This window comes from Octodon degus, unplaced genomic scaffold (assembly GCF_000260255.1).
Source record: "Octodon degus isolate 3935 unplaced genomic scaffold, OctDeg1.0 scaffold00635, whole genome shotgun sequence".
Lineage (NCBI taxonomy): Eukaryota > Metazoa > Chordata > Mammalia > Rodentia > Octodontidae > Octodon > Octodon degus.
This window is the reverse complement of record NW_004525211.1, coordinates 22,387-29,440: the sequence shown is the minus strand read 5'-3', so window position 1 is coordinate 29,440 and position 7,054 is coordinate 22,387. Positions and strand designations below refer to the sequence as shown.

The window sequence follows — 7,054 nt, the reverse complement described above, 5'->3', positions numbered from 1 at the left end:
CATTGGTCTCCTAGTGTGATCCATTGCACACAAGGAGAAATGGCAGCAGGAATCAGGAAAAGATAGACAAGAAGACAAGAGCTGGGTTAGGTGGTGGTTCGTCTGCCCAGTTGGTGAAATGACCCCCAGAGCAACAGTATGGGCATTTATTTATACCTTTGCAAAGTTAGTAACATGTGATACAAGGTTGCCTCTTGACTAATAGTTGACATGAACCAGTCAGCATACTTATCTCAGGACTGAGGTATCTTGACTGCTTTAAGCACTAAGGCCTAGTCCTGCTTTCACACATTTGACCAATTTTCTAGCTTTCATGGCTCCCAACATAAACCAAAATACAAAGAATGAAAATGTCATTCTACTTGGAAATATTGATACTGACTAACAGAGAAATGCTTGGGACTTCCACACACCTGGAGCAAGGAGGTCAGCAGCTGAAATCTTGGGGAATACCTTGGGCATCATGTATTTCATGGTCCAAAAATACATGTTTAAAAAATCTGTAAAACACAGTAATCCTTGCTTCAGCAACACATATACTAAAATTGGAATGATTCAGAGAAGATTGTCATGGCTCCTGGGTGAAGATGACATGCAAATTCATGAATTCATGCATTCTATAATTTTTTTTCATAATTGTATTGCGAAACAAATAACAATGAGAGAGCTTCAAATCAAATTGGTAGGACAGTTACAATAATTAACACAATGCATACTCTCTTCCTAGTGGTTATTAGCTGTACAAGATTCAGACATGATATCCTATTACAAACACAATTAGAACAAATCTCTCTATTCATTAATAGAATGTAACTATATATCCTAACCATTTTGAGTACACAGACACAAAATGGACATTCATCTGTATCCCCTTTTTGGTTTAGTTCTGTCATTTGAATATTATATGTGTGTTAAATCAGGAAAATATTCTAAAAGAATCCAGTAGTCCATAATAGTATTGGGTCTTCCACTTCACTGGCAATGTCAGAAATTGTTGATCTGAGTCCCCTACAGCTCAACATAACACCATAGCTTTACTTCTCATACTTCTCTTTTATACTTTTCTGCTGGATGGTTAAGACCAAGGTAAAGCAAGACCTATGGAACAAGAGTTGTAGCTTTTGGGTCTGATAAGGTCAGTGAAATCCCCTCAGGACTTTTCCTGAGATCCTGTACCTCAGATTGTAGAACCTTTGCCAGTGTCAGCCATGTGGATGAGCCATGGCCATTGCTTGTCCAATGTGCTCTCTGTGAAAACTTGAGAGAATGTTTCCTCTCCATGTGACTCTCCTTAGGCACACTCTACATCATTGATCACTTTCCTCTTTGGCCCCATAATCTTCTTGATCAGAAAACTTGGGACACTACCAAGTTACATGACATTACAGCACAAGTTCTCATATGTCCTGAGTCTTAATTGACCATGGAAGGCTAGGGCCAAAATATTGGTTTTCCTTGCAACCCTCCTTTTTCTCTAATTTGGTCTGCAAACTTAGGTTGTTAACCCTCCAGAAGAGCAGCTTATTGTTATTACCATGCAGCCTAGGCTGTTGAGCTTAACCTCAGATAGATATTCTTCATCAAGTATTGATGAACAGATATTTTTCATCAAGTATTGATATGTTAAACTTTAAGTCCCTACAGAATATGATGAAAAAACATTTAAAAATTAGAATATATTTTTAAAATAGGCATAAAGAATTATATAATTTTTATGTTTACACATAAGTCCAGAAGTCTAACCATATACAACCTTGAAGTAGGACAGTCCAAAAACATTCCTTTTCCTGTCTCCTGCCTTCATTCACCACCCCTTTCTTTTTGAACAATCATCTACCTGAGAGATAGCACAGCAGCAACTGGCAGGTCATGACAAGCAGCCTGTATTCAGAAGACCAGAATGACAGGCACTCCAAGCATGAAATTACTATTACAAATTGCCATCTTCAGTGCAGTTGCTTAGTTCACAGGTGTCTGTATATATAGATAGTCAGGGTAAGAATCATATTCCATAATTTTGAGGAAAGGAAGAAACAACATTGCAGAAATAGCCATACTTCTAAAATTTTTATACAGATTCAATGTAATCCAATTAAGTTACCCTTAGTATAACTCAAAACTCATTCCTAAAACTCATCTGGAAGCAGAAGAGACCTAGAATAGCAAATGCAATCCTAGCCAACATAGGAAAGGCAGGAGGGATCACAATGCCTGATTTGAAATTATACTACAAAGTCACTGTGATAAAAATCAGCAGGAAGTATTATTCAGCTATAAAGATAAACTTAAGGACTTTATAGGTAAATGGATGCAACTAGAGAACATACTCAGAAGCAAAGTAAATCAGACCCACATGTGTAAACATTGTATTGTCTCTCTAGTGCAAGAACATGAAAGAGTGAACAAAATCCAAAAGTTATAATAGATACTGTGAAAGGGAAAGGAACTGTTCAAAGAGAAGAAACAACAAGGTTGAGAGAAAGGAGAAAAGAAAGAAAGAAAGAAAGAAAGAAAGAAAGAAAGAAAGAAAGAAGAAAGAGAAAGAAAGAAAGAAAGAAAGAAAGAAAGAAAGAAAGAAAGAAAGAAAGAAAGGTATATATATATATATATATATATATATATATATATATATGATAGATAAATGTACTTCTGATGTCTACTGGTCTATTGAAAGGATCACCTCATATTTCAATTTTTTGTTATTTTTAATTTTTTGACCAATTTTATGTGTTTGTATCTGGTAATCTGAATAACTAATTTGAACACAACAACATGCAATAGAATAACAATCGCTCAAATCTTATCATTTTATTGAGTGAAATTCGGGATCATTTCTAATGCTCTTTTTCTTTTTACTATTTTTTATGTTCTTTAAAAATAAAAAAGAGGGTGCAGGAGATAGCTCAGCAGAATAAGTGATCACCTGGCAAGCACAAGGTCCTGAGTTTGATCCCTGGTACCACACAAAAGATAAAAAGAAATAAAAGAAGAAATATGGCACAATAAATACAAGACAAATGAGGATGGAAATTTTTAAAAATAAAATGTATATAACTAGGTAAGTGAACTCATTCAGCTCATGATAGCCATGTAGAGGAGGAATCTGCAATGGTAGTAGAAGAAGCAATGTCAGCTATGGCCTTGTGATCTATTGCAGTGAAAAACATGGCATTAGCAGTCCATCTTTTCCTGCATTTCTTTCCTTCTTATTTGTCAGTATATCTAGAATGTTATGTCACAGAGGGTGACCCTCGTTAGTAGAACTGTTCATCTCTGCTAGAGGCCAGTTACAGTGAGCAGTGCTATAGTGTTAGACTGCCACCTGGGAATCTTCCTACGACATGGGTCTTTCATCGTGATACAATGCTTCAAAATGATTGATGATGCCTCCTGTAAACTTTCATGATCCTAAAAGATATTAAATCATGCAGTCCATTCCTTGACTACTTTCATGGTCTTTGCAGCCATTTTTATTCACTCCCCAAAAGTACATTCCAGCAACAAAAGATTTATGTCCAGTCCCTAAAACAAGTAGGAATCCATCCCTGAGCTTCTGTTCAACCCCCACCTTTCCCCAAATATAGTCAGATGAACTGAGCAGCTGTAATAGGTCACTGCTGAAGGACTGTGAGGGAATTTATCCTAGTGTGGTCCTAGGTAATTACTTTGTCTTTAATTAGTTATTCAAGGAGATGAACTCCTCCAGGATGCAGGTTCCCCTAGGCACAGGGATGAGTAGAAGGAAAGATATGCAGTGAGGGACTGTTGTTATAGTGGCCATGACTTCACAAGCCTGTACTTAATAAAGGGAGGAGGCTTTCAAGTGAGAGCCTTAGAGTAACTCTGAGGCATCCTAGGTAAGTTGAGAAACATGAAGTATATCTTCTGACATTTAATTTTCTTCCAACCTGAATGCATTGTTTTCCTATATTGTCTGATATTCTGCAGGATAGTGTCTTAGATGTGACAACTACTCACTTCTAAACTTGTGTTTTAGGATTTGGTAATATTTTACAAATATTTTGTTCAATGTTTTCTCAGTTGTGATTGTACACAATAGCATTAGTTTACACAATTAATATAATTGAGCAGTATGTTCTTTAAGGATCACTGTATGCCACTTCAGTACACTATCAGCTATCTGAGCTAGGAAGGCTTTTGTTCCATTGTTCTTAAGCTGTATTTTGTGAATAGCCATCTGTGAAGCATTTAGAAATGTGGTCAGGCTACCTTTCAGAAATTGTGAGTGTATTTTTCTGTGAGAACCCATTAGCATGTAGTTTGAAGGCAATGGGTAAGTCCTGGTTACTCCAAGTCATTCCACCTACCACTGCATTGACTTTATATGGGTGCTAAATAAAAATGTAAAAATTTAATTATAGAATCAGAACCTGTGGTTTGCATGAACACTGCCCCCATGTGACGCTTACATAGACTCCAGGTTGATAACTTCCTTTTTCATGGTTTCAGGGATGGAGCAACCTGATTGCATCCTCACTTGCAGAATCTGCTGGTGATGATGAGGTGTTTCAGAAATCAGAATCATATATGTAACAATACAATGCATATATGTACCTATATAGAGAGGGTGAGGTAAGGAGATAGAGACTAAGATAGATTGATTTAAGGAGGCTACATGAACTGCAAACATTTTCAATGCCAATACATTTTTTAAAAAATTAATTCTCATGTATGTAGAGATGGAGAAATTTGAAATCTACACAGAATGTTAGTGGAAACATGCACAAAGAAGGCCCACATCATTGTCTGAAGTCTGATGATGGCTAACAGGAAATTTGTTCTTCTTCAGGATATCATGTCTGCATCTTGTACAGCAATTAACCACTGGGAGGAATGTATGCAATGTGCTAATTATTGAAACTGTCCAACTGATTTGATTTGAAACTGTCTTATTGCTATTTGTTTATCAATAAAATTATGGAAAAAATAAACACTACAATCACTTTCTTACTACAGAATGCCAAAACAGCAGACCTAGTTATTGCCTATTTAATCTAAGGATTTTTCCAATTTGATTCTGCTACTATAGCTCCTATTTTGTCAAAAGATGTAAATAACTACTTTGTGTGATTCATAATTTTTTATTTTATTTATTTATTTTTATATTAATTTTCTTGAGAAAGAAGTAGCAACAAGACAATTTTAAAACAGGTTAGTAGGACAGTTACAATAATTAATACATTGCATACTGCTGTCTTTGTAGTAGATATTCATGGTACAAGATGCAGATACGATATCTTGTCTAAACACTATTGGGTCAAAACTTTCTTCTCATTGAACTAAGAGAAAGTAGCTGTATATCTATGCTAGCTATTTTGTATGTACAGATATATATTTTTTTCACTACAAAATGGTCCTTCATTTATATCCCTCCTTTTGTTTACTTTTGTCAGAGATGGGTGTACCATTGCCATTCATATATTGTAGATATATGAATTCAGCAAAGTATTCCAATATAATCCAGTAGCCTATAATAGTAGTGGGTTATCTGTATGACTGGCAATGTCAGAAGATGTTGACTTGAGCCTTTTACAGCTCAGCATATTAATATGGATTTACCTTTTATACTTTGTATTTATACTTTTATGTTGGATGGTTAAGACCAAGATAAAGCAAGAACTATATAACAAAAATATGTAACTTTTGTATTTGACAAGATCAGTCAAATCCCCTCAGGATTTACCCTGAAACTCTGTAAAACAGTTTGTAGATCCTCTGTTAGTGTCAGCCATGTGGATGAGTCACGACCATTGCTTGACCAATTTGCTTGATTCATAACTTTCTAAAAAATTTTACAAAGCTCCTTCATTTTTGTCACCAAAATAATACATTTGAGAGATTTGTAAGAAGAGCAGCCTGGGGCCGAGATCCTGGGCAGATATTTTCTGTGTACACCAAGAGGCTGTAGCTCTGGCTCTTTCCCAGGGTGATGGTGGTCTCTTCACCCCCATTACTCCTGCTCTTCATCTCCCAGAATACAGTGGTGGTCTGGAGGAAGTACAGTGAAGGTGTCTGGTGGGTCACTGCAGCTAGGCTTCTGGAGCCCTTGGCTTATGAATGTAGGTCTTATTCTGTGGGTGAGTAACAAAGATCTCACATGGTTTGAGGGAAATTTTTATTTCTAAAGTAAAAATAAAATTGCAGTGAGAGTAATTACTGTGGTGTGTCTGAGTCATTTTAGGAAAATTGTGGCCAAGTCCCTGACCCTGAAAGTGTCCTCCCCACTGTCACCAATTCTACCTGGATAATTCTAGCCTGTTTTTCTTTTCTTTTCTTTCTTTTTTTTTTTCTCACAGAACTGGGGATTGAACTCAGACCCTTGTGCTTGCCAGGGAAGCACTTATTCTACTGAGCCATCTCTCCAGCCATATAGTCTGTTTTTCTTCACACACACATACAACTGCAGAAAGAAAAAAAATCAAAGCAATTTTCAAATCTCAAGGTCTGCTGCCAGAGACAGAGAAAGGGGAAAGAAGCTTGGAAGAAAAATAGAATTCTAGTCCAATTTACAGGCAAAAGAGATGGAGAGGAGCGAACCAGTGGCAGAGCTGAGGAAGGCTTATGCCCCCTGGTCTGGGATCCTGTGCTGTGAGAGCTGTGACTCAGTTCCAACAGCACAGAGTTCTCTGGTCCAAGGAGGATGCAATATGCCCTCTTCCTTTCCTCCTCCTTCACCCCCAGGAACAGCTTTCTGAGCCTTGCAGATCAGCAGGTCAGCTGGCCTTGAGAAGCAAGCTCCACTAGGTGCTTGAGGATGGAAGCTAGCTTTAACCTACCTCTGCTACCAACACAGCCCTCGCCTGGGTCCATCATTGCAGACCCTAAGCCATAGCTGCTAAGTTTGTTCCCAAGATGGGACAATCTGATTTCTCCCCTAAGCCTGTGGCAGATCCCACTGATGCTTTTTTTTTTGGTCCCTCTGAAGAGAGGGTTCCCTGGTTTGTTTTTTCTTCTCTTCTCTTCTCTTCTCTTCTCTTCTCTTCTCTTCTCTTCTCTTCTCTTCTCTTCTCTTCTCTTCTTTCTCTTCTCTTCT

General features: G+C 37.3%; 1 non-coding gene across 1 annotated transcript; it reads left to right on the top strand.

The window, feature by feature from the left end:
• The first annotated feature begins 519 nt into the window (after positions 1-519).
• On the top strand, positions 520-629 carry LOC111814841. The gene has a single exon (XR_002819717.1). It is a non-coding gene; the product is annotated as a U6 spliceosomal RNA (small nuclear RNA).
• The last annotated feature ends 6,425 nt before the right edge of the window (positions 630-7,054 follow it).